The sequence below is a fragment of the Cervus canadensis genome, chromosome X (assembly GCF_019320065.1).
Source record: "Cervus canadensis isolate Bull #8, Minnesota chromosome X, ASM1932006v1, whole genome shotgun sequence".
NCBI lineage: Eukaryota > Metazoa > Chordata > Mammalia > Artiodactyla > Cervidae > Cervus > Cervus canadensis.
In genome coordinates this window covers 137,164,843-137,191,855 of record NC_057419.1, presented here as the reverse complement: position 1 = coordinate 137,191,855, position 27,013 = coordinate 137,164,843, and positions in this window count along the sequence as shown.

Genomic DNA, 27,013 nt, shown 5'->3' with positions numbered 1-27,013 from the left:
ACTGCAGCACGCCAGGCCTCTCTGTCCATCACTAACTCCCAGAGTTTACTCAAAGTCACGTTCATTGAGTCAATGATACCACCTAAACATCTTATCCTTATCCTGTGTTGTTCCTTTCTCTCCTGCCTTCAGTCTTTCCCAGCATCAGGGTCTTTTCAAATGAGTAAGTTCTTCGAATCAGGTGGCCAAAGTATTGGAGTTTCAGCTTCAGCATCAGTCCTTCCAATGAATATTCAGGACTGATTTCCTTTAGGATGGACTGGTATGATCTCCTTGCAGTCCAAGGGACTCTCAAGAGTCTTCTCCAACAACACAGTTCAAAAGCATCAATTCTTGGGCACTCAGCTTTCTTGATAGTCCAACTCTCACATCCATACATGACTACTGGAAAAACCATAGCTTTGACTAGACAGACCTTTGTTGGCAAAGTAATGTCTCTGCTTTTTAATATGCTGTCTAGGTTGGTCATAACTTTTCTTCCAAAGAGCAAGTGTCTTAATTTCATGGCTGCAGTCACCATCTGCAGTGATTTTGGAGCCCAAGAAAATACAGTCTCTCACTGTTTCCATTGTTTCCCCATCTATCTGCCATGAAGTGATGGGACCCGATGCCATGATCATAGTTTTTTGAATGCTGAGTTTTAAGCCAACTTTTCCCCCAATATTTTGCATTTACAAATAATGCCCTGATTTTAAAAATCTGGGTTTTTGTGGGGTTTTTTTGAGGAATATCTTCAATGTAAATTTCTCGAATTTGAATTACTGAGTGTAGTTTTGTTAATGCCAAATCTCCCACCTGCTATAAAAGTTCCACCATTTTGTATTCAGTCCAGCAATGTATGAGAGTGACTTTTATGCACAGCCTCTTCAACAGTATTTTATTAAGGCTTTGAACTTTTGCCAATCTGATAGATTGGAAATGATATCTTGGATTAATTTTAGTTTGCATTTCTTCTATTATGAGTCAAATTGAACATCATTTCATATCTTCAGTGGTCATTCATATCAAGTTATCTGTTCATGTCTTTTGCCTGTTTTTTAAAATTGAGTTTGGGTGTTTTTCTTTGTTAATTTATGAGTTTTTTATGTAGTAGAGATATTATGATATATGCTAAGAATACTTTCTCCCAGTTTGCACTTTGTCTTTAATTTTTCTTGTGTTGTTTTGCCTGCATGTTAAAAAATTTTATAGTTGAATTCATCAGTATTTTTCTTTATTGAATCTGGATTTTTGAATCTTAGATTAAAGGCCTTTCCCACACTCAACTTGTATAATTTCACTTTTTACATTGGATCTCTCACCTCCATGCAGTTTAGCCTTCTTGATGGTGTGAAATATGGATCCAATTTTTTTTCCAAATAGTCATCCAATTGTTCTAATGCTATTTAGTAAAAAGCCCATCTTTGCCCCTAAAATTCAAAGTGCCACCTTTATCATATGCAAAATTTCCTTGACTTTGTCTATTTCTAAACTTTTATTCTATTCCATTGGTCTGTCTCATTACTTTTATATAGTTTATTGCTGGTATATATTAAAGATAATTTCTCTAGCTGCCTCCTTTCTGTGGGAAGGTAGAAAGACTGGAGCTTTGGGAATTAATAGATAAATTGAAGGGTTGGGGGAAGGAACTTGGAAGGAGCATGTGGAAGGAGGTAGGCAATGAAGATTTTGTCAGTGTTCCCCCAGAACATGAAAAGTGGAAGTTAGTGCTATCATAAGCTTGTATTGATATTTTTGCCATATCCAGAGTGAGATAAAAGATTTGAGGTGTGGAGGAATAATAAACAAGTGACCATTTAGTGAAGAATTAACACTGTTCTAAGTGCTTTCTGTATATGACTCATTTTGTCCTCACAGCAACTCTGTAGTGTAGGTACTGTTGTTGTCCATACATTATAAATTAGTAAGAGGAGTCTGAGATTAAGCAATTTACCCAAGATCTTCCAGCTAGGAAAGTGACAGAACTGAGATTTGAGCCTTTTAGACTCTAACTGTGGGTCTGTCTTAATCTACAGTCCATGTGTTATATACAGAGCTGCTTCTGCTCCTTGAAGGGAGCAGTGCACTCCTGACACAGTAACTTATTGTGGTATATATTTCTGGTGTAGTGCCTCTATAGCGGTCTATGGAGGAGATTCCCAACTTGCCATATTCTTTGCTCTGTCCAGACCCCATAAAACTCCAATAGATGGGCAATAAGACTGTGTGCCATTGGTTGTCAAGTGTTAATTATTTTAAAAAGGGAGGCTATGTAGATCTGCTGCATTATAACCAATTCCTGATTTCTGTTTCTTTACTATAAATTTATAAAGATTACTGTGTAGTGAGTTTAATTTAGAAGTTTTGGGTAATGGAAAAATGGGATAAAAATCCTTTTGGAATTAATCCCATTCGAGTATCTTTCAGCCAGTTAGGATTTTTGCACAGGAAATTTCCCATTGCATTCTCATTCATCAAAATAGAGAATTTCCATTCCATATAGTCACTACTGCATGCACAGAATGGAGGTGTGCAGGTGGTGAGTCAGGTCTTTAGTGTTTATCTGTGAGGAAAAGCCCAGTATTATATTCGGGACATGGTATCCATGGCAACCTGCCCAACAGCTTCTAAACTTTTCAACCTATCAAAAGATGATTTCTTTAGTTTTCCCTCACTTTTATTCCTCTGTTTCTTTTTTGTTGTTGTTGTTGTTGTTTGGCCCGTAGTCATAATCATTCCTGGTTCACATGGTATTATTTCTCACCACACAATAAAAATCTTGAACGATCGTATTATATTGTCACTAGGATATTTATCAGAGGTAAATACAAAATCTTCATAATCCTGACTCCACTAATTAAAGATCTTTGAAGGCTGTGATAAGCCAAAGCTGGACTGAAGCTCATCTGTGCACTTGGTAAAGACAGAAAGCTTGCTAAGCAGATAGAATTGGAGATGGAATTTTTAACTGTATTCTTATACATGTAAACATTTGTTAGGCTCCCTGCAGCAAAATCTTGATAACTTTTACTGCTTGAGGGTGGGAGGTTGTCATTGATTTACTTTCCTGGTAAACCAAAAGTTAAGCAGAAAACCATTATATTTCAACTCTCATTGCCAATTCCTCTAAAAGATGCTAACTGACTTTCCTACTTTAGCAATGCAGTCTACTGAAGATAACTGGCTCTTTCTTCAATGCCAGAGGATCCTGCAGTCCCCAAGGCTCATGACTCTGAAAGTCAATGACCTTTGTTTGGAACCACATATGTACCTGCAGAGACCAGAGAATGTAAAAGAGAGGGTTCAGTGTGTGCTGATGCCAAAACATATCTGAAAATTTCTTTCGTTTTGAAAATAAATCCTTGATATCAAATTTTTTACCTGAGGCCAAGGGTTATTTATCTGAGGCAGCACAGTACCCTAGTTAATAGCACAGGCCCCGGAGTTAGCCTGTTTGGGTTCAAACCTGGGTTCTAGCTCTTAAGTGACTGATTTTGAACAAGGTACTTAATCTTCCTAAGTCTAAGTTTCCTCATCAATACAGTGAGGATAATCATTGAATATACATCATATACTAATAGTGACGAATGAATGTGACAACCCAGGTAAACTGCTTAGAACAGTGCTTGCCTGGCACATTTGTGTTGTTGTTAAGTTACTCAGCCCTGTGCAACTCTGCGACCCCATGGACTGCAGCAAGCCAGGTTTCCCTGTTCTTCACGGTCTCCCAGAGTTTCCTCAAATTTATGTCCATTGACTTGGTGATGTTAACCATCTGAACTTCTGCCTCCCCCTTCTCTTTTTGCCCTCAATCTTTACCAGCATCACGGTCTTTTCCAATGAGTCAGCTCTTCACATCAGGTGGCCAAAGTATTGGAGCTTCAACTTCAGCATCAGTCTTTCCAATGAATATTCAGGGTTGATTTCCTTTGGTATATAGGAAGTACAAAATAAACTTGAGCTATTGTTGTTTCTCTGAAAGAAGGAGTGCCAAGGTAGAATCTGCTTCATTGAAAAACTCTTGTAGCTGGGTTCAAGGTAATTGCAATTGTTCTAATCAATCCATTCGAACTCTTTGTTAAAGTGGGTCCTTTACCAGGCAAAATTGTCTTAACAGAGTTGGAGTAACTCTGCACTTGGAAGTAATAAAAATGCATGTTTTTAAAAATATTGTGTATTTCAGATTTTCCACTACTTCAGTCTAGCCCTGCCTCCAGTGATTCACAATAGTGAGATTATATTGGGCATTGATTTAGCTGTCTGTTTGTGTGCCTTCGAATGTGTGCCAACACAGAAAAAAATTCGAAAAGAAAAAAGATAGTAGGTAGTTTTTAAAATTCTCTTTGTCTAATTCCTGCTTTTCAATGTTTAGAAGATGCTCTCAGTTTTACATGGTTTCTTTTTCTTTTTTTATCACTTCTCAGATAGCTGTGGTTGTTTTCACACTTGCTTTCTTCTTTTGCTTATCACCTGATGTGCATGCTTATTTTCTTAGAAATATATTTCCTAAATGTCTGAATGATTTAAATATATATTCTAATATGATCACTTTGCCCTTGCACAATTGTTCTGGGGAATGAATCTACTGGAGAATGTAGGGAAGGTGATTAGAATTTCCTTTAATATATGGAATTCAGAGGCTTCATAGAAAATTCTAGCTTTGAAACATTAGTATTTGGGGAGATTTGTGTCTCATTCTATTCTAATCCACCCTTAAGTGGAGTTTCTATGGGACCAGACTAACTCATTTACCCTCTCTCTTTCACACTTCACTGCTAATCCAGTCTCTCACCTCCACCCCTGCCTCTCTGGCCACCTATGGCTTTCCCTACACTTTCTCCAATAATTCTCTTCTCTGCCTAACTAATTTTTTGAGGGCTTGAAAAACGTGTGTTTTTCTGGATGTCTGCCTTTGTCCCTTTGTTTCTGCTTGAAAGCATACACGTGTCCCAGTAGCTGCTGAGGTCTTTGTTGACCATTGTGTATGAACGGGTGGCTGACTGTGTCTCCCATTGAAGGATTGGGGTTTGGGTATAATAGGCTGCCTATACTCTGTAAATGGTCCTTAAACAGGAGTGGAAGAACATCCTCAATCCCTGTTGCCCCCTTTATTAGAGGTACCTTAAAATTTCTGGCAGGATTCCCACATACAGAGGCCCTGACTCTGAGAGAGGGGTTGAAGAGGCTTGGGTGTTCCCACTCTTGTTTCTTCTTTTTGTCTGTTTTGAGAGCAGTGGCTCCCGGTAACTCCCCTTTAACTCCCCCTTTGCCTACCCATTTCCCTCCTCCCTTTTCTAGGCTCTGCCAAAATCTCCCCAGCAACATCTAAAGGGAAAGAGGGTGGTGTGGGGAGTAGGGGGGACACAACCAATCATTGGTTTGGGAAAAATATACAAGTTAATAAAATGTTGGCTCAGATATTGTTCTTGGATCTGTAGATGAATGTGAGTCTTCTATGTACTAAATGGACAATTTAGCAGTATCAAGCAATAGCATATTGATAAGAGACCTTTTGATTAAGAAGCAAATATGCTACCCAATTTAAAACATTCTTTAGACATTTCAGAGCACTAAGTTTGTTTGATTCTACTCTCCCAAGGGTATGTTAAAATTGAACTGAACACAGATTCCTCCAACAGGCAGGCTTACCTCTTAGTGACCTGCCATGAATTCTTATCACCCTGCGGAATCACACAGAAGGCTCTTTCTTCCAATAGAAAGCCCTCCCTTAATCATTTGAATGAGAAGATGGAGATCTGGATTCTAGTCTTATTTCTGCCATTGACTTACTCAGTGACCTAGACGCATTGCTTATTATCTGTGCTTCAGCTTCTCTACCTATAAAGGAAAACTCTCTCTGCTTGCTCCTTCCATATACATTCATATAATAAATGGAGAATACAGAGGGAAGTATGATTTACTTAGGACGGAATATTTTAGACTTTTATAAGGAATACCATTTAACAAATCTGAAACAGTCAAATCTGAAACTGTTCTCTCCTCAAATAATTGGCCCCCAGTGGCTTGACATAATGAAGGATTCTCAAAACATGAAGAAAAAAATAACCCTTAATAGTCTTATTTGCTATCCATGTATCTTTTTTGCTGAAGTGTCTATTTAAATCTTTTGCCAATAGGATCAGTCTTCCTCTTAAAAGGGACTGCCCAGGTGGCTCAGTGATAAAGAATCTGCCTGCCAAGCAGGAGACGTGGATTCGGTCCCTGGGTTGGGAAGATCCCCTGGTGAAGAAAATGGCAACCCACTCCAATAATTTTTAATTTAATTTTTAATTGAAGGATTATTACTTTATAATATTGTGATGATTTCTGCCATATACAACATGAATCAGCCATAGGTATGCATATGTACCTTCTTTCTTGACCTCCCTCCCACCTCCCTCTCCATCCCACTCCTTTAGGTTGTCACAGAGTACAGGCTTTGGGTTCCCTGTGTCATTCCCACTGGCTATCTACTTTACAAATGGTAATGTATGTTTCAATGCTACTCTCTCAAATCATTACTCCCTCTCCTTTCCCCACTGTGTCCATAAGTCTGTTCTTTATGTCTGCATCTCCACTTCTACTCTGAAGACAGGTTCCTCAGTACCATCTTTCTAGATCCCATATATATGATCTAATACTCATATTTGTCTTTCTCTTTCTGACTTACTTCACTTTGTATAATAGACTCTAGGTTCATCCACCTCATTAGGACCAAGTCAAATACATTTCTTTTTATAGCTGAGTAATTTTGCATTGTGTGTATGAACCACAACTTTTTATCCATTCATATGTCGATGGACATCTAGGTTGCTTCCATGTCCTAGCTATTGTAAATAGTGCTGCAATGAACATTGGGGTACATGTATCTTTTTCAATTATGTTTTCCTCAGGGTATATGCTCAGTAGTGGAATTACTGGGTCATATGGTAGTTTTATTCCTAGTCTTTTTTTTTTTTTTTATTATTCCTAGTTTTTAAAGGACTCTCCATACTGTTCTCCATAATGGCTGTATCAGTTTGTATTCCCACCAACAGTGCAAGAGGTTCCCTTTTTTCCACACCTTCTCCAGCATTTATTGTTTGCAGATTTTTTGATGATGGCCATTCTGACCAGTGTGAGGTGATACCTCACTGTGGTTTTGATTTCATTTCTCTAATAATGGGCGATGTTGAACATCTTTTCATGTGTTTATTAGCTATCTGTATATCTTATTTGGAGAAATGTCTAAGTCTTCTGGCCACTTTTTGATTGAGTTGTTTGTTTTTCTGGTATTGAGCTTCATGAGCTGCTTGTATATTTTGGAAATTAGTTCTTTGTCAGTTGTTTCATTTGCAATTATCTTCTCCCATTCTGAGGGTTGTCTTTTCACCTTGCTTATAGTTTTCTTCATTTTACAAAAGCTTTTAAGTTTAATTAGGTCCCATTTGTTTATTTTTGTTTTTATTTCCATTACTTTAGGTCATTCAAGTATTCTTGACTCGGAAATCCCATGGACAGAGGAGCCTGGTGGGCTACAGTCCATGGGATCGCAAAAGAGTTGGGCATGACTTAGTGACTAAACAATAACAATACCCAGAAGTGGTATTGTTGGATTGTATGGTATGATATGTATAGTCCTCTTAAAAAATAAATTTTATTTTGGAGTATAATTGACAAACAGCACTTTCTAAAGTGTAACATTTGCTAAGTTTTGACATATGTATGCACCCATGAAATGATCACCATGATCAAGATAATGAAGATATCCATCACTCACAAAAGTTTCCTCATGGCCCTCTGTAATCCTTCTCTCATGCCCTTCTCCACAGTTCTTCATCCCCAGACAACTACTGATCTGGTTTACACCTAAGCAGTTTACACTTTCTAGAATTTTCTATAAATGAAATCATACCCTATGTACTCTTTTATTACTGGCCTCTTGCACTTGGTATAATTTTTAAAAGATTCATCAAAGTTGTTATGTGTACCAACAGTTTACTCCTTTTTATTACTGAGTAGTGTTCAATTGTGTGTTGATACCACAATTTGTTTATTCATTCATCTGTTGATGGACATTTGGGTTGTTTCCCGTTTGGGCTCTTGCGAATACTGCTGCTATGAACATCCATGTACAAGTTTTTCTATGGACATATGATTTTGTTTCTCTTTCTCTTGTGAGAGCTTCCCTAACTCAGTTGGTAAAAATCCGCCTGCAATGCAGGAGACCCCAGTTCAATTCCTGGATTGGGAAGATCTGCTGGAGAAGGGATAGGCTACCCACTCCAGTATTCCTGGACTTCCCTTGTGGCTCAGCTGGCAAAGAATCTGCCTGCAATGTGGGAGACCTGGGTTTGATCCCTGGGTTGGGAAGATTCCCTGGAGAAGGGAAAGGCTACCCACTCCAGTATTCTGGCTTGGAGAATTCCATGGACTGTATAGTCCTTGGGTCACAAAGAATCAGACATGACTGAGTGACTTTCACTTCACTTTCATGATTATATTTCTCTTGTGAAGATACCTAAGACTATACTGGCTGAGTCATATGGGAAGTATAAGTTTATCTTTATAAGAAGCTGCCAAACTATTTTCCAAACTGGTTGTACCATTTCACCTTCCCACCATCAATGTATGAGAATTCCAGTTGTCCCATGCATTTACCAGCACTTGATATAATCAATCTTTTTAATTTTAGTGGTATTTTACTGTGATTTTGATTTCTATCTCCCTAATGACTAATACTGAGTATTTTTCATGGGCTAACTGGCCATCTGTATATACTCTTTGATGAAGTATCTGTTTATATCTTTCATTCATTTATTTGATTGTTTTTTTCTTATAATTGAATTGTGAGAGCTTTTTATATATTTTAAATATAAGTCCTTTACCAGATATATGATCTACAAATAGTGTCTCCAGATCTGTGGCTTGTTTTTTCATTCCCCTAAAAGTATCTTTGAAGAACAGAATATCTTCATTTTCATAATCTGCAATATTTTCACTTTTTTTATGGATTATGCTTGTATTTAAAAAAAAAAAACAACTTTTGTTAGGCCTACCCTAGAATTCCCCATTTGAAAAAGTTCCCTAGAGATCTTCAGGTGTGTTATTTATCCTACCAGATGTTCTTAACCTGGAGCCCATGGACAGAGTGGTGTGCCTTTAAATATTTAACTGTTGTCTGTGTGGGATAAAAAGCCCTGGTTTGTAACATGCGCTAGTTTTCATGGCTGATTTCAAGTTATCAACATGATGTCGCTGAAAGTGGAGTTGGGAAGAGGTGACATGGTAGCATGCCATTATACGGTATTTTTACAATATAGATACAGCAGATATAAATAACCTCAAGAGCATAGGCAATAACAGAATGCAATGAAATAATTAGTAAGTGATGAGTTTTTAGTGTTTATTGATTGTTTTTAATATAATTTATTGAACTGTAAATTTATATAATTTACTTATTAACAAAGGATATATATATCAATCAGCTTGCAAACTGCCTGACAATTCAACAGTCATCTCTTGTAAGCCATTTCATGTCAACTCCAACACACCATTATATAGATCTCTGTGGAACATATCAGAAAGGGGCTTCCCTGGTGGCTCAGATGGTAACATATAAGGGGGCTGTGGTCTGAATTCAAGGATCTTTCTAAAACTTTTATTAAGGAAAATTACATAAGTTGCAGCAAGATCTTTTTTTAAAAATTATTTATTTATTTATTTAGGCTTTTATTATTATTTATTTCATTCCAGGTCTTTGCTGCTGCGTGGGCTTTCTCTAGTTGTGGTGAGCAGGGGACACTGTCTAGTTGTGGTGCATGGGTTTCTCATTGCAGTGACTTCTCCTGTTGTGGAGCACAGGCTCTAGGGTGGGCAGGCTTCAGTAGTTGCAGCTCCCGGGCTCTCGAGCAAAGGCTCAATAGTTGTGGCCCATGGGCATGGTTGCTCCACGGCATATGGGATCTGCCTGGATCAGGGATCAAACCTGTGCCTCCTGCCTTGGCAGGCAGATTCTTTACCACTGAGCCACCAGGGAAGCCCTGCAGCAAAGATCTTTTGTGATCCACTTCCTAGAGTAATGAAAATAAAAACAGAAATAAATGGGATCTAATTAAACCTAAAAGCTTTTTGCACAGCAAAGGAAACCATAAACAAAACAAAAAGACAACCCTCAGAATGGGAGAAAATATTTGCAAACGAAGCAACTGATAAGGGTTTAATCTCCAAAATACACAGATAGCTCAGGCAGCTCAATATAAAAAACAAACAAACAACCTACTGTTAGATCTTATATTTAAAACCTTAATAAAAAAGCACATAGATTGTCATATATTTTAAAAACAATTTTTGATAACTAAATTTTAATAGAACTTTGTAGTCCTATGTCTTTCATGAGTTTTAAAAAGGTTTTAATAGGCTTCCCATATATTAAAGAGGTCCATAGTGCACACACAAAAAAAGTTAGGAAATCTTGCCAGGGATTCCAGTTGAATAAGTAGTATCTTTGTTCATAAATAGGATGAACAAGATATAGTCTGCTTGCTTAGATCACTATCAGAAATGTCTACCTCCTTCTTGTTTCTTAATGCCTCTTTTATGAGGCATTTTCGAACATATAGATATAAGTTTAAGCCCAAATTATGTTATCTATTGGTTGCATGACTTTGAGAAACTTCATTTGGCTCTTTGTGTCTCATTTTGTTAAACTGTAAAATAAGGATAATAATTCTTGCCTCAGAGTTTTTGGGCTTCCTAGGTGGCACTAGTGATGAAGAATCTGCCTGCAATGCAAGAGACCCAGGTTCGATCCCCAGGTTGGGAAGATCCCCTGGAGTAAAAAATGGCAACCCACTCCAGTATTCTTGCCTGGAGAATCTCATGGACAGAGGAGCCTGGTGGGCTAAGGTCCTTAGGGTCACAGAGTCGGACATGATTGAAGCAACTTAGCGCACATGCATGCAAAGGTTTTTATGACGAGAATAAAATGAGTGCCTGGCATGCATTAGGTGCTCAGTAAATTCCTTTTACTTCAGTATTAATAGGGGAATTGCTTATCCATTCCTGATTGTCTACTGCTTAAATTCATCATATGATAATTATTAGAGGTTTTTTTTTTTTTTTCCTGTGGTGAGGATATCTCTAATTCAGAAGAGAAAATGATATTCTTTCCTGCCTTAAATACCAGTTACTGAATTCCTGGGCTTCCCTTGTGGCTCAGCTGGTAAAGAATCCGCCTGCAATGCAGAAGACCTGGGTTCGATCCCTGGGTTGGGAAAATCCCCTGGAGAAGGGAAAGGCTACCCACTCCAGTATTCTGACCTGGAGAATTCCAGGGGGTCACAAAGAGTTGGACACACGACTGAGCGACTTGCACCTCTGTACTACCTACTACTGAATTCTAGAGGTATCAGTTGTCCTGTGTTCATCTCAACTCGGAGCTGGGCACCAGGAAGATTTCCGTGGAAAGCATGTTGGATTCTGGTTCTCCGGCTTTTATTATCATGCTGATACAATCTGCTCCTGACTTTATGCCTTTATTGATCAAGATTCTGAGTGTCAAGTATTACCTCACTCAAATACACAGTCCTTTAACTCAGCCCTGAGGACAGGCCACAGCTTCAGGACATTAATATAGCGGCTCTTGGTCTTTTTCAGTCTGTGGACCTCTTCCAGTGGCAAAATCTCTGTGGATCACCAGTACCCCAACTATCTCTTGCCACAGGCATAAAAAACAAAACCGAAACTTAAAACTAATGGGAACATTGGCACTGCTTTAAATGAGACACCAATGAGATGATGTCTAGTTTAAATGTCATAAGCAAATTATTTACTCATGCCAGAAACCAAAATATAGGCCTTGCCATACAGCAAATGTTAACACACACAGGTTCAGTCTGTGAACCTGCTTAGGATAACCTTTGGAGACAGTAATAGTCTCATTTGGAGACTCCATTTAGGGAAGTATTGTTTTCCAAGAGTACTGCATGGTCATTTGATCATGTAATAAATTCACTTATACATTTTCTTTTTATATATATTCTTGTCTTCTTTTTTGGTAAAGAGACAGCAGGGTATAGTGGAAACATTGGATTTTCAATTAGAACTGAATTTGAACTCTTTCTGTGTTCATTACTTGTTGTCGTTAACTTCAGCAAATTCTCTCAACCTCTCTGAGCTTCAGTTGTGTCCTCTGCATAATGAATATATTTATTCCATAGCATAATGGTGAAGTGGCTTTCTTGGTGGCTCAGAGGTAAAGAATCAGCCTGCTATGTGGGAGACAGAGGTTTGATCTTTCCCAGGGAAGATCCCCTGGAGAAGGAAATGGCAACCCACTCCAGCATTCTTGCCTGGGAAATCCCATGGATAGAAGAGCCTGGTGGGCTGCAGTCCATGAGGTCTCAAAGAGTCAACACGACTGAGCACACACACACACAAGCAACAACAAGCAAGTGAAGGTTAATTAAAATAATGTATTTTCTGTAGCTAGGACATAACACACACTTGGCTCTCTAATTCATTTCTTTCCTTCCTCTTCCTAGGCCACAAAATTAAACTAAAATAAAATAAACCAAGAAGAAGCCAATACTTCATCAAGCTACACTTATGAATTTTAGAGGAAGAATTTGTCCAATACTGGGATCTCCAGGCTGTTGATCACATCAATATCTTTGGTCTTGAGCCTGGACCTCATAGTGCTTCACTGAAATGTCTGTCTTGATGAATAATTTCCTCCACTTCTTGATTTTTTTTTTTCACTTCTTGTTTTTTGACCTAACTACTTTGCTAAATTCCAGTCTAGGATCATTCCAACTACCCGCTTCTCAACTTCTACAACCTGTTGAAGAAACCACACAGTTGTGCTAATCAGTGTTGCAGCAAATTTGTTTTCTCCAATGTCAGCTTCATGACCCTGGTTGATGCCTTTGTCCAAGCCCCAGTGTGAAAATTCCAAAATGTCCTACTCCACCACCTTTCCACTCTCTTTAGAAGCTTATTTTAACTCTTATTTCTCAAAGAAAATTGAGACTATTACAGATGAACTCTTTCGATTTCCCATACCTAAGATTATCTTCCCATTCTCATTTTCTTCCTTCTGGTCTCAGAAGTTTCCTTCTCCTGACCAAGGTTAATATTTCTATCTGGCTCTGGTGTGTATCTCTTAATATTTCTTCAAGAATTGCATTAGCTTTACTCTCTCTCTCCTTTCTGTCTTTAATACATCTTCCCCCTTTCCTTTGACATACAAACAAGTCCAAGTTGCTCTCATACTGAAAATTCTGTTACTGTCTCTGGACTCTGCATGCCTCTCAAACTACTACCCTCTCTCTTCTCCTTTTTTCTCTCACCAGCTTCTTGAAAAGTGATTCACACCACTGTCTCCCAATTCCTTCCTAATTTCCCATCCTCTCATCAGACCATTATAAATTGTTGCTGCTGCTGCTAAGTCACTTCAGTCCTGTCCGACTCTATGTGACCCCATAGACGGCAGCCCCCCAGGCTCCACCGTCCCTGGGATTCTCCAGGCAAGAACACTGGAGTGGGTTGCCATTTCCTTCTCCAATGCATGAAAGTGAAAAGTGAAAGTAAAGTCGCTCAGTCCTGTCCGACTCTTCGCAACCCCATGGACTGCAGCCCACCAGGCTCCTCCATCCATGGGATTTTCCAGGCAAGAGTACTGGAGTGGGGTGCCATTGCCTTCTCTGATTATAAATTGCTATCTACCCCTAAATCTCAATTGAGACTGCTCTTGCAAAGGACACCAATGATCTAACAGTCAGAGCCAATGGACTCTTCTGGTTCTCACATTACTTAACATGCTGGGTGAACTTGGCAGTGTGTAAGATTCTCTTCTTGGGACTTCCCTGGCAGTCCAGTGATTAAGACTTTGCCTTCCAGTGCAGGGGGTGCCAGTTCAATCCCTGGTTGGGGAGCTAAGATCCCACATGCCTCTTGGCTAAAAAACCAAAACATAAAAAAAAAATCCAAAACAGAAGCAATATAGTAACAAATTCAATAAAAATTGTGAAAATGGTCCATAAAAACAACAAATCTTAAAAAAAGATTCCCTTCTTGAGATTCTGTCCTACTCTGACTCTTTAGGCAGTACTTTTAATCCTACCTCTTTGAGTGTTCCTCCTCAGGCTCCTTTACTGGCTCCTCTTCCTCTATCTGTTCTTTTAATGCTAGTTTTCCCTACAGCATAATCCTTGGCTTTTTTCTTCTTACTGTATACTAAACACCTAAGCAATTTATTTTCATACTATTAACTGTCACTCATAAATTATTACAATCTCTATCACCACTCAGCTCTGCCTACTGTGTTTCAACTCCCTGTTGGTCTTCTCCATTCTCTTGAATGTTTCACAGATACCTCACATGTAGTTCAAAGTTTAAGAAATGAACTCATTTTAAACCTTTTCTACTCTAATATTTCTTAGAGAATAACCACACTAACTAACCAGTTATTCAAGTCATAAAACTAGGTTTTCTCTTCCCTACTTTCCACCCATAATGTACCAGTCATAGGCTCATCATTACCCTTAGATCCATTCCTTACCTTTCTTTGCTCTGCTCTTTTTTGCAGAGGATTGATCACTGCAGGCTGTGTTTCCCATGTTTCCATGTTAAGAGGCTCTGACTAAATTCAACCAATAGGGAACACCAATAGGAAACTGGAGGATGGGAGGAAAAGACAATCCAGTGGTTTTGGGCAGCAGCTGTGTCTCCTCCATGTCTTCAGCTAATGCTTGACAGGCTTGCAACGATTCCAGCTTCAATGGTGTGACCTCTGCTCTTTGTCTCTAGTAACAACATCTCTTCTTGTCCTTTCAGCTGTGGGAGTCTCAGGGGATTCCTGCTGTTGCTAATCTCTTTGTAGCTTCAACATCCCCTGCGTGTCATCTCAGTTCTAACATCTTCAATGTTACAAACTGTTGTATTTAATTTCCTTTGTGTTAAATACCTAGAGTGGTTATTATTTTCTCGTTTGGACCATGGATTAAAACACCTATTAACCAAGCATTATAGATGCTGTCTACTTAACCGCCTTCATATCTATATGTACTCCTGGTCTCACTGCTAGTGCCTTAGTTCAGATTTTACAGCAATACTCTCTTAACTTGCCCCCTCTTTTATCTATCCTCCATGCTATAGGCAGATTGATCTTTCTAAATAAAACAATAAATCTTATAATACCCCCTATTTAAAACCCTCCAACATCCCTCATGTAGAACTCTTTCCCAAATATCAGTCATTTGTTCATCACCCTCATAATTTTTCTTGCCATATCTGTGTACCATCTGTACTATTATTTAGGTAATATTTTTCTTTAAATTTATTCATTTAAAATAATTTTAGCTTTCCCCTGAGCAATTACACTGGTAAAATCAAGTTTGAAGGTCTATTATTTTTCTAATATGTGTTAAAATAAATACTATTAAAATAACAAGGTAATCCATATATCACCTTAAAGCATCCCTCATATGTACAAGCCCACTTTGGGACACCTTATCCTATAGGATCAAGCAAAAATTTTTTCTGTAATTTGTTGTTGTTCAGTCACTGAGTTGTGCCTGACTCTTTCTGACCCCATGGACTGCAGTACGCCAAGCTCTTCTGTCCTCCACTGTCTCCCAGAATTTGCTCAAATTCATGTCCACTGAGTCAGTGATGCTATTTTTGATGCTATCTATTATTGGAATGTATAAAGTCTTTTATGATCTGGCTCTTGAGGCTTACTCTCCCATCTTCTCCATGAGTCCCTACTTACACTCTCTGTTCTGACCACCCTTTCTTGCCTCCAGTTCAGACTGCTTCATAATCCTTCATAATCCCTTCTATGCCATATATAAACACAGTATTTTTTGCACATACCTATTTACATGTCTTTTAAAAAAAACTTTTTATTTTGTTTTGGGGTATAGCCAATTAACAGACTTCCCTGGGGGCTCAGGGGTAAAGAATCTGCCTGGAGTGCAGGAGCTGCAGGAGACTTGGGTTCAATCCCTGGGTGGGAAAGATCCCCTGGAGGAGGGCATGGCAACCCACTCCAGTATTCTTGCCTAGAAACTCCCCATGGACAGAGGAGCCTGGCAGGCTACAGTCCATAGAGTTGCAAAAAAGCGGACACAACTGAAGCGACTTAACACATATAGCCAATTAACAATATTGTGATAGTTTTAGGTGAACTGCAAAGGGACTCAGCCATACATATACATGTATCCATTCTCCCCCAAACCCTCCTCCCATCCAGGCTGCCACATAACATTTTACATGTCTTTTTGTCCCTACTAAACTTGTTTAAGAAAATAATTGCTGATTACTGTCCATGGTCTATATGCCTATGCTTGCTCAGTCATGTCCGACTCTTTGCGACCCCATGGACTGTAGCCCAGCAGGCCTCTCTGTCCGTGGAATTCTCCAGGCAAGAATACTGGAGTGAATAGTCATTCCCTTCTCCAGGGGATCTTCCCAACCCAGGGACTGAACTGGGGTCTCCTGTGTTGCAGACAGATTCTTTACCATCTGAGCCTCCAGAGAAGCCCAGACGATACTGATTCATTTTTTCCAAACGTAGAAATGAAGTGAAGTCGCTCAGTCATGTCCAGCTCTTCGCGACCCCGTGGACTGTAGCCCACCAGGCTCCTCCGTCCATGGGATTCTCCAGGCAAGAATACTGGAGTGGGTTGCCATTTCCTTCTCCAAGGGATCTTCCTGACCCAGGGATCGAACCCAGGTCTCCCGCATTACGGGCAGACGCTTTAACCTCTGAGCCACTAGGGAAGCCCAGATATGTAAGCTCTTCTTAAATAAGAATAACATCATTATTTTTACTGAAAGAAATGTTTGTTTGTTACCCGACAATGACTCAGCACTGTAAAGTGGTATTTTACTCTTTGTAGTTTCTTTTAACATATGGACTCACCTGGGTAAAATTTGTTCAACTACCAAACATAGAGATTGGACTGGAGCACAGAAAGTATAGTTTGTACCCACATTAATTCCAATATTTATTTTTGGTTTTCAAAGTATAATAAAAGTACCCAAAGGAAAAGATAAAACTATACTGCTTTTTATAAAATGAAAATGCAGCAGTATAGCGTGAACTGACTTTCAACTTTTTTGATTTTTCTGCTGAGGGCAAGGTTTGAAGTAAAGAAGAGAAAGGGTAAAGTTGCAAGTTTTTACAAGCAGCATCAGAAACTCAGAGTTAGATGGTACCTTAGAGATAATCCAATCCAAACTCCTCGTTTTACAGATAGGAAGTGAATAAGGTCAAGAGAAAGGGAAATTCCAATCTAAGTAAGGATTCTTTGGCAGAAATGGGAAAAATACTCCCATTTTGAGCTATCTTATTTATGAGCACACAGTTCACATATGCACTTGCTTTGACTATTTGTGCCAGGAAGGGGAGACCAACATGCAGTCCTGGGATCACTCACAACCCCCACAGAAGACAGCAGAATGACCCGGGCACACATTGAGGATATATTTCTTTCTTTCTTTTTAAATCAAATATGCTGTTTAGTAATTAGAGTTTTTCTTCAAACCAACCCTAGAGTAGTTTGAAGGAATCCCTGTTTCATATATTGGAAATAAAAACCAGGGAGAAAAAAAAAAAAAGCAATTTTAGCACCAAAACTGCCTACATTGGTAGTTTTGGATGCCAGAGCTATGTATCTAGAGGCTATATTTCATGCATCTGATGTGATTCTGGATTTTTAAAAATTTGACCCCAGCTTTGTTCTTCTGATTCCTGATTTGGGGTCCAATCTTAATGATGAAAACCTGGAACAAACACATGAAAAAATGATCAACACCACTTATTATCAGAGAAACACAAATCAAAACCACAATGAGGTACCATCTCATGCCTCTCAGAACAGCTGCTATCAAAAAGTCTACAAGCAATAAATGCTGGAGAGGGTATGGAGAAAAGGGAGCCCTCTTACACTGTTGGTGGGAATGCAAACTAGTACAGCCACTATGGAGAACAGTGTGGGGATTCCTGAAAACAGATCTGCCATACGACCCAGCAATCCCACTGCTGGGCATACACACTGGAAACCAAAACTGAAAGAGACACATGTACCCCGATGTTCATTGCAGCACTGTTTACAATAGCTAGGACATGGAATCAACCTAGATATCCATCGGCAGATGAATGGATAAGAAAGCAGTGGTACATATACACAATAGAATATTACTCAACTATTAAAACGAACACATTTGAATCAGCTCTAATGAGATGGATGAAACTGGATCCTATTATACAGAGTGAAGTAAGCCAGAAAGAAAAACACCAATACAGTATATTAATGCATATATATGGAATTTAGAAAGATGGTTATGATGACCCTGTATGCGAGACAGCAAAAGAGACACAGTTATACAGAACAGACTGTCGGACTCTGTGGGAGAAGGCGAGGGTGGGATAATTTGAGAGAATAGCATTGAAACATGTATATTTCAACATGTGAAATAGATCACCAGTCCAAGTTCAATGCATGAAACGGGGTACTCAAAGCCGGTGTACTGGGTCAACCCAGAGGGATGTGATGGGGAGGGAGGTGGGAGGGGGTTCAGGATGGGGGACACATGTACACCCGTGGCTGATTGATGTTAATGTATGGCAGAAACCACCACAATATTGTAAAGTAATTAGCTTCCAATTAAAATAAATAATTTTTTTTAAAATGATGAAAGTCTGGAAACATCAGGAAGAAACTAAGGCTATCTAATGAGCCAATACAGACTGCTCTTTTAGATACAATGACTGATTATCATATTAGTAGATAATACCTCTTCCCCTCACTTCCCACTCTCCATTTTCCTGTTCATTAGATGGGGATAAGAAAGGAAGTGAAACAAAATCTCCATATTTACTTAATTGTTGAGAACTCTGATACAAGTCATGATTAGGAAAGAGGTTGAAATTAATGGATAAAAATGAACTGTAGGACTTACCTGTAGAATTACACTTAATCCATACTTTGCCTGCTTCCCATAACCCCAGTTAATTAAGAACTGACTGCACGACACAATGTTCTTTTCTGACAGAGGGGGCTGTCATGAGAGGGTATGGTGTTCCCTCTCTATACTTGTCAGCCAAGAAAATATTTCTCTGAGGAAAACATTCAGTACAATAGAAGATAAATACTAATATAGCAGTAGGAGGACCAATCTTATTTTTTTTTTCAATCTTATTTTTAAATTATCTTCAGTGGGTGAGTTTTGGAAATAAGTGGCAGTGTTTACTTAGAATGACATCCACATGGGCAGTTTTTCTCCAGATAGAAAATGTAAGTAGGCTTGAGGAATCTGACATACAGAAATCTGCTGTATTTGGGCTGTCTCTAGGTTATCTTTTTGGAGAAGTGGCTGAAAAGTGTCCAGTATCCTTTCAGAAGTATACTAACTAGACACTAGAATGGGAGCTCTCAAGGTATCTCTCTGACCTGCCTCTATAAACAGAAACTAGAAACTAGTGTTGATTTCCATTAGCAGACTCCTTCAGCTCACAAACCCATTTCCTCGCCTCATTGGCAATCCCCTTTTGAAGGACTAGGCTTTTCTAATAAACATCTCATTTGGAGTTGTTTGCCAAGGCATGGCTAGACTTTCAAGTTTATTTTCTTAAGCCATTGCATATTTCTCACTTCTCATGCCTAAAAACTAAGTTCATAAGAAGATAAGTATTTCGAAGAACAGCCAAAGACAGTTGTGACTCCGCAAGGGGAAAAGTTAAATGAACTGAGTATTTTAACCATCTTAAAGACATTTTGAATGAAGGCTGGAGATAATAATGTACTGGAAAATGTGCTAATAAAAGAGACAACAGAACAGTGACACCTTAAAACAAAGTCATGTATTATAGATGAGGAGAAATTAAAATTAGGGGAGTATTTTGATGATACAACTAAAATAGAAAAAGATTTTCTTAGCAAAGAAATAATGATAATGGTCAGTAATCACTTAAAATAGTTGAGTGTAATCAGCAATGCCTTGGGGTGCCACTGGGTGCCAGTGGTAGGTGAAAAAGATGAAAAAGAAAAAAGGAAATACATAAGAAGGGAAAAGCTAGGAATAATTCTTCTAATATAATCCCATAATAGCAGGATCATAAGTTACAAGTTAAAACTTTAAATATGGACAATAAAGTGAAAACATTGTTTACAGAACTGTTGTTTATAAAAAACTTCAAACTTTATATACTCTAGTAATAAAACCCTTACCCATGAGATGGTTATATGCTTTGTCACTGCTTTCATTCCTTTAAGTAACTATGGTTGTACACTAAAATCGTTCAAGTTAGTTTCAGAATAGTTTGGTAGCTATAAACATTTTTAAACAATTTGTCTATTGTCAGGCATAGTGGTACTCAATACTAACATTTTTGTGATTGTGAGGATGACATTCCTTACTTTTTGTTTTGAAAACTCTGGGCAGTACAGTATATAAACCAATTGTTTAATAAGACTATTAAATACTTTAACAGATTGTCTATATTACAAGAAAAAAATCCTTTACATAAAACAGATCATAGAAAAAAAACAGATCATAGGAGTTATCTTAGAGTCCAAAATTAATCAGCCTGCTCCCTAAGATTCATATGCTAAAATGCATTCATTTTAGAAACGTGTATGTGGGTCAGGAAGCAATAGTTAAAACTGGATATGCTGTCTAGGTTGCTGTAACTTTTCTTCCAAGGAGTAAGCATCTTTTTATTTCATGGCTGCAGTCACCATCTGCAGTGATTTTGGAGCCCAGAAAAATAAAGTCTGCCACTATTTCCATTTTTTCTCAATCTATTTGCCATGAAGTGATGGGACCGGATGCCATGATCTTAGTTTTCTGAATGTTGAGCTTTAAGCCAACTTTTCACTCTCCTCTTTCACTTTCATCAAGAGGCTCTTTAGTTCTTCTTCACTTTCTGCCATAAGGGTGGTGTCATCTGCATATCTGAGGTTATTTGATATTTCTCCCAGCAGACTTGATTCCAGCTTGTGCTTCCTACAGCCCAGCGTTTCTCATGATGTACTCTGCATATAAGTTAAATAAGCAGGGTGACAACATACAGCCTTGACGTACTCCTTTTCCTATTTGGAACCAGTCAGTTGTTCCATGTCCAGTTCTAACTGTGGCTTCCTGACCTGCATATAGGTTTCTCAAGAGGCAGGTCAGGTGGTCTGGTATGCCCATCTCTTTCAGAATTTTCCAGTTTATTGTGATCCACACAGTCAAAGAATTTGGCATAGTCAATAAAGCAGAAATAGATGTTTTTCTGGAACTCTCTTGTTTTTTTGATTTTTCAGCGGATGTTGGCAATTTGATCTCTGGTTCCTCTGCCTTTTCTAAAACCAGCTTGAACATCTGGAAGTGCATGATTCATGTATTGTTGAAGCCTGGCTTGGAGAATTTTAAGTATTACTTTGCTAGCGTGTGTGATGAGTGCAATTGTGTGATAGTTTGAGCATTCTTTGGCATTGCCTTTCTTTGGGATTGGAATGAAAACTGACCTTTTCCAGTCCTGTGGCCACTGCTGAGTTTTCCAAATTTGCTGGCATATTGAGTGCAGTACTTTCATAGCATCATCTTTTAGGATTTGAAATAGCTCAACTGGAATTCCATCACTTCCACTAGCTTTGTTCGTAGTGATGCTTCCTAAGGCCCACTTGACTTCACATTCCAAGATGTCTGGCTCTATGTGAGTGATCACACCATTGTGATTATCTGAGTCTTGAAGATCTTTTTGTATAGTTCTTCTGTGTATTCTTGCTACCTCTTCTTACTATCTTCTGCTTCTGTAAGGTCCATACCATTTCTGTCCTTTATTGTGCCCATCTTTTCATGAAATGTTCCCTTGGTATCTCTAATTTTCTTGAACATTTCTCTAGTCTTTCCCATTCTATTGTTTTTCTCTATTTCTTTGCATTGATTGCTGAGAAAGGCTTTCTTATCCCTCCCTGCTATTCTTTGGAACTCTGCATTCAGATGGGTATATCTTTCCTTTTCTCCTTTGCTTTTGACTTCTCTTCTTTTCTCAGCTATTTGTAAGGCCTCCTCAGACATCCATTTTGCTTTTTTGCATATCTGTTTCTTGGGGATGATCTTGCTCCCTGTCTCCTGTACAATGTCACGAACCTCTGTCCATAGTTCATCAGGCACTCTGTCTATCAGATCTAGTCCCTTAAATCTATTTCTCACTTCCACTGTATAATCGTAAGGGACTTGATTTAGGTTATACCTGAATGGTCTAGTGGTTTTCCCTACTTTGTTCAATTTAAGTCTGAATTTGGCAATAAGAAGTTCATGATCTGAGCCACAGTCAGCTCCCGGCCTTGATTTTGCTGACTGTATAGAGCTTCTCCATCTTTGGCTGCAAGGAATACAATCAGTCTGATTTCAGTATTTACCAGTTGGTGATGTCCATGTGTAGAGTCTTCTCTTGTGTTGTTGGAAGAGGGTGTTTGCTATGACCAGTGCATTCCCTTGGCAAAGCTCTATTAGCCTTTGCCCTGCTTCATTCTGTACTCCAAGGCCAAATTTGCCTGTTAATCCAGGTGTTTCTTGACTTCCTACTTTTGCATTCCAGTCCTCTATAATGAAAAGGACATCTTTTTTGGGTATTAATTCTAGAAGGTCTTGTAGGTCTTCATAGAACCATTCAACTTCAGCTTCTTCAACTTTACTGGTCAGGGCATAGACTTGGATTACTGTGATATTGAATGGTTTGGTTTGGAAACGAACAGAGATCTTTCTGTCATTTTTGAGACTGCATCCAAGTACTGCATTTCTTTTGTTGACTATGATGGCTAGTCCATTTCTTCTAAGGAATTCTTGCCCACAATAGTAGATATAATGGTCATCTGAGTTAAATTCACCCATTCCAGTCTTAGTTCGCTGATTCCTAACATGTCGACATTCACTCTTGCATCTCCTATTTGACCACTTTCAATTTGCCTTGATTCATGAACCTAACATTCCAGGTTCCTATGCAATATTGCTCTTTACAGCATCGGATCTTGCTTTCATCACCAGTCACATCCACAACTGGGTGTTGTTTTTGCTTTGGCTCTGTCTCTTCATTCTTTCTGGAGTTATTTCTCCACTGATCTCCAGTAGCATATTTGGCACCTACTGACCTGGGGAGTTCATCTTTCAGTGTCCTATCTTTTTGCCTTTTCATACTGATCATGGGGTTCTCAAGGCAGGAATATTGAAGTGGTTTGCCATTCCCTTCTCCAGTGGACCACATTTTGTCAGAACTCTCCACCATGACCCATCTGTCTTGGGTGGCCCTACACTGCATGGCTCATAGTTTCGAGTTAGACAAGGCTGTGGTCCATGTGATTAGATTGGTTAGTTTTCTGTGATGGTAGTTTTCAGTCTGTTTGTCCTCTGATGGAGAAGGATAAAGAGGCTTATGAAAGCTTCCTGATGGGATAGACTGACTGAGGAGGATACTGGGTCTTGTTCTGATGGGCGGGGCCATGCTCAGTAAATCTTTAATCCAATTTTCTGTTGATGGGTGGATCTGCATTCCCTCCCTGCTATTTACCTGGCACCAAACTTTGGTAGAGGTAATGAAGATAATGGTGACCTCCCTCAAAAGATCCCAGGCATGTACTGCTACAGTTCATGTCCCCAACCCTGCAGCAGGCCACCACCAACCCATGCCTTCGCTGGAAACTCCCAGCACCCATAGGCAAGTCTCCAGTGGGGTCACTGTTCCTTTCTCCTGGGTCCTGGTGCACAAGATTCTGTTGTGCCCTCCAAGAGTCTATTTCCCAGTCCTATATAAGTTCTGGCAGCTGTATAGTGGGGCTAATGGTGACCTCCTCCAAAAGGACTTCATGCCATACCCACACCCAGAGCCCCTGTCCCTGTGGCAGACCACTGCTGACCGGTACCTCCACAGGAGATGCTCAAACACAGTTCTGTCTCAGTCTCTGTGGGGTCCCTGGGTCCTGGTGTGCACAAGGTTTGTTTGAGCCCTCTGAGCGTCTCTGGCAGGAATGGGATTTGATCCTAAATGCAAATTTGCCCCTCCTGCCGTCTTGCTGGGGCTCTCCTTAGCCCTTGTACAGGGGTATCTCCTCACATCTGCTCCAGTGCCTACTCTCTTACTGAGGTTTTTCTGACCTTGGACGTGGGCTATCTTCTCACGGCTGCTGCTCCTGATCTTGGACCTGGGGTATCTCCTCTCAGCCGCTGGCCGCTCCAGCGCCATGCAGCCAGGGGTAAATGCTTTGCTTCATGGCATTCTGTGTGGAAGAATGGAAATGTGTGGGTAGGTCAACATTTTCATATACAGATCTGCATCATTCCTTTATTCACAACATTTCAGTGGGTTTTGTCATACATTGATATGAATCAGCCATAGAGTTACATGTATTCCCCATCCCGATCCCCCCTCCCACCTCCCTCTCCACCCGATTCCTCTGGGTCTTCCCAGTGCACCAGGCCCGAGCACTTGTCTCATGCATCCCACCTGGGCTGGTGATCTGTTTCACCCTAGATAATATACATGCTGTTCTTTCGAAACATCCCACCCTCACCTTCTCCCACAGAGTTCAAAAGTCTGTTCTGTACTTCTGTGTCTCTTTTTCTGTTTTGCATATAGGGTTATCGTTACCATCTTTCTAAATTCCATATATTTGTGTTAGTATGCTGTAATGTTCTTTATCTTTCTGGCTTACTTCACTCTGTATAATGGGCTCCAGTTTCATCCATCTCATTAGAACTGATTCTAATGAATTCTTTTTAACGGCTGAGTAATATTCCATGGTGTATATGTACCACAGCTTCCTTATCCATTCGTCTGCTGATGGGCATCTAGGTTGCTTCCATGTTCTGGCTATTATAAACAGTGCTGCAATGAACATTGGGGTGCACATGTCTCTTTCAGATCTGGTTTCCTCAGTGTGTATGCCCAGAAGTGGGATTGCTGGGTCATATGGCAGTTCTATTTCCAGTTTTTGAAGAAATCTCCACACTGTTCTCCATAGTGGTTGTACTAGTTTGCATTCCCACCAACAGTGTAAGAGGGTTCCCTTTTCTCCACACCCTCTCCAGCATTTATTGCTTGTAGACTTTTGGATAGCAGCCATCCTGACTGGTGTGTAATGGTACCTCATTGTGGTTTTGATTTGCATTTCTCTGATAATGAGTGATGTTGAGCATCTTTTCGTGTGTTTTTTAGCCATCTGTATGTCTTCTTTGGAGAAATGTCTGTTTAGTTCTTTGGCCCATTTTTCGATTGGGTCATTTATTTTTCTGGAATTGAGCTTCAAATAATTTCACAATTTGTATGGAAATACAAAAAACCTCGAATAGCCAAAGTAATCTTGAGAAAGAAGAATGGAACTGGAGGAATCAACCTGCCTGACTTCAGACTCTACAACAAGTACTTTTTGTGTGCTTATAGGACTCCACACTAAGCCCTAAGGACAAGATAGAGAAAAAAAGTGAAAGAGACAAGGTATTGAGAACACAATAAAGGACAAGCAGTCTGGTAAGAATAAACAAGGCAATAAATAAACAAGGTAATCTCAAGAGAATATTAAATTCTATGAAGAAAATAAACAGAGTAATGTGATATCGAGATCTGGTGAGAGGCAGAGAAGTTGGTCCACCTTTGACGGGTAGGTATCTCCTTTGACGCTAAAATCATAGAATCTGAAATCTGGGAAGATCATTCTGATTTGAACAAATAGAATGATGAGAAGCATTAAGTCTGGGAAGGCCACTCCATAAAAATGGGGCAGCCTTAAGGCAGGAAAGTGGTAGTTGTTCTATCATGTCTGACTCTTTGCAACCCCATGAACTATATAGCCCACCAGCCTCCTCTGTCCATGGAATTCTCCAGTCAAGAACACTGGAGTGGGTTGCTGTTCCCTTCTCCAGGGAATGTTCCAGACCCAGGAATCAAACCTGGATCTTCTGAAGCAGAGTCCTTATCATCTGAGCCACCAGGGAAGCCCTTATGTCAACCAATGAATCCAAGGGACCAAAACAAATGACCAAACAAGGGGACAAAATGGCTGCAGATCAAGGAAGAAATAGGAGGACAGTAGGAGACGAGGTTGGAGAAGGAAGCAGAGGGTCTTGAAACCATGGTAAGAAGTGTGTATTTTATTGTAAATATAAAGGAAGATCACTAGGGGATTTTTCCCAGGAAAGGACACAACTGGCTTTTTGTTTTATACCTTTTTCCTTTCACCCTGAAAAATTTCCTTTTGTATTTCTCGTAGTAAAATCTGTTGGTAGCAAATTTCTCAGCTGTTGTTTGTCTGAAAGTGTTTTTATTCTTCCTTCATTTTTTATATGGTTATGTGGTCTGTAGCATTTTTAAATACCCCTCTCCATAATTCCTGGCCCCTGGTTATTCAAACACTAATCAAGTACTGCTATGAAGGGATTTTGCTGATGTAATTAAAGTCTCAAATCAGTTGGTTTTAAGATATCTTGACCTAATAACATTACCCCTTTTAAAGCATTTTTCTGTGACTGGTAGCAAAGGAAGAAATCAGAGCTATCTGAACTGTGAGAGGAATTCAATGTGAGGACGATTCACTGTTACTGAGATGTAAGAAGCCATGGTGGTGGTGGTTTAGTCGCTAAGTCGTTTCTAACTCTTGAGACCCCATGGACTGTAACCCACCAGGCTCCTCTGTCCATGGGATTTTCCAGGCAAGAATACCGGAGTGGGTTGCTGTTTTCTCCTCCAGGGGATCTACCTGACCCAGGAACTGAACCTGGGTCTCCTGCCTTGCAGGCAGCTTCTTTACCAACTGAGCTAGGACAGAAGATCAAGAGGCCATGGGGGTAAGGAACTGAAAATGGCCTCTAAATGCTGAGAGCAGTCCTTGAAAGATAGTCAGAAAAAAGAAGGGGAGTGGGTTTCAACCCCTCAACATCAACAAATTGAATTCAGCCAACAGTATGAATAAGTTTGGAAGCATGTTTTCCCTCAGAACCTTGAGCTGAGAATTTGACACAGCTGACACCTTGATTTCAGCCTTTTGATTCCCTTCGTTTAGAAACC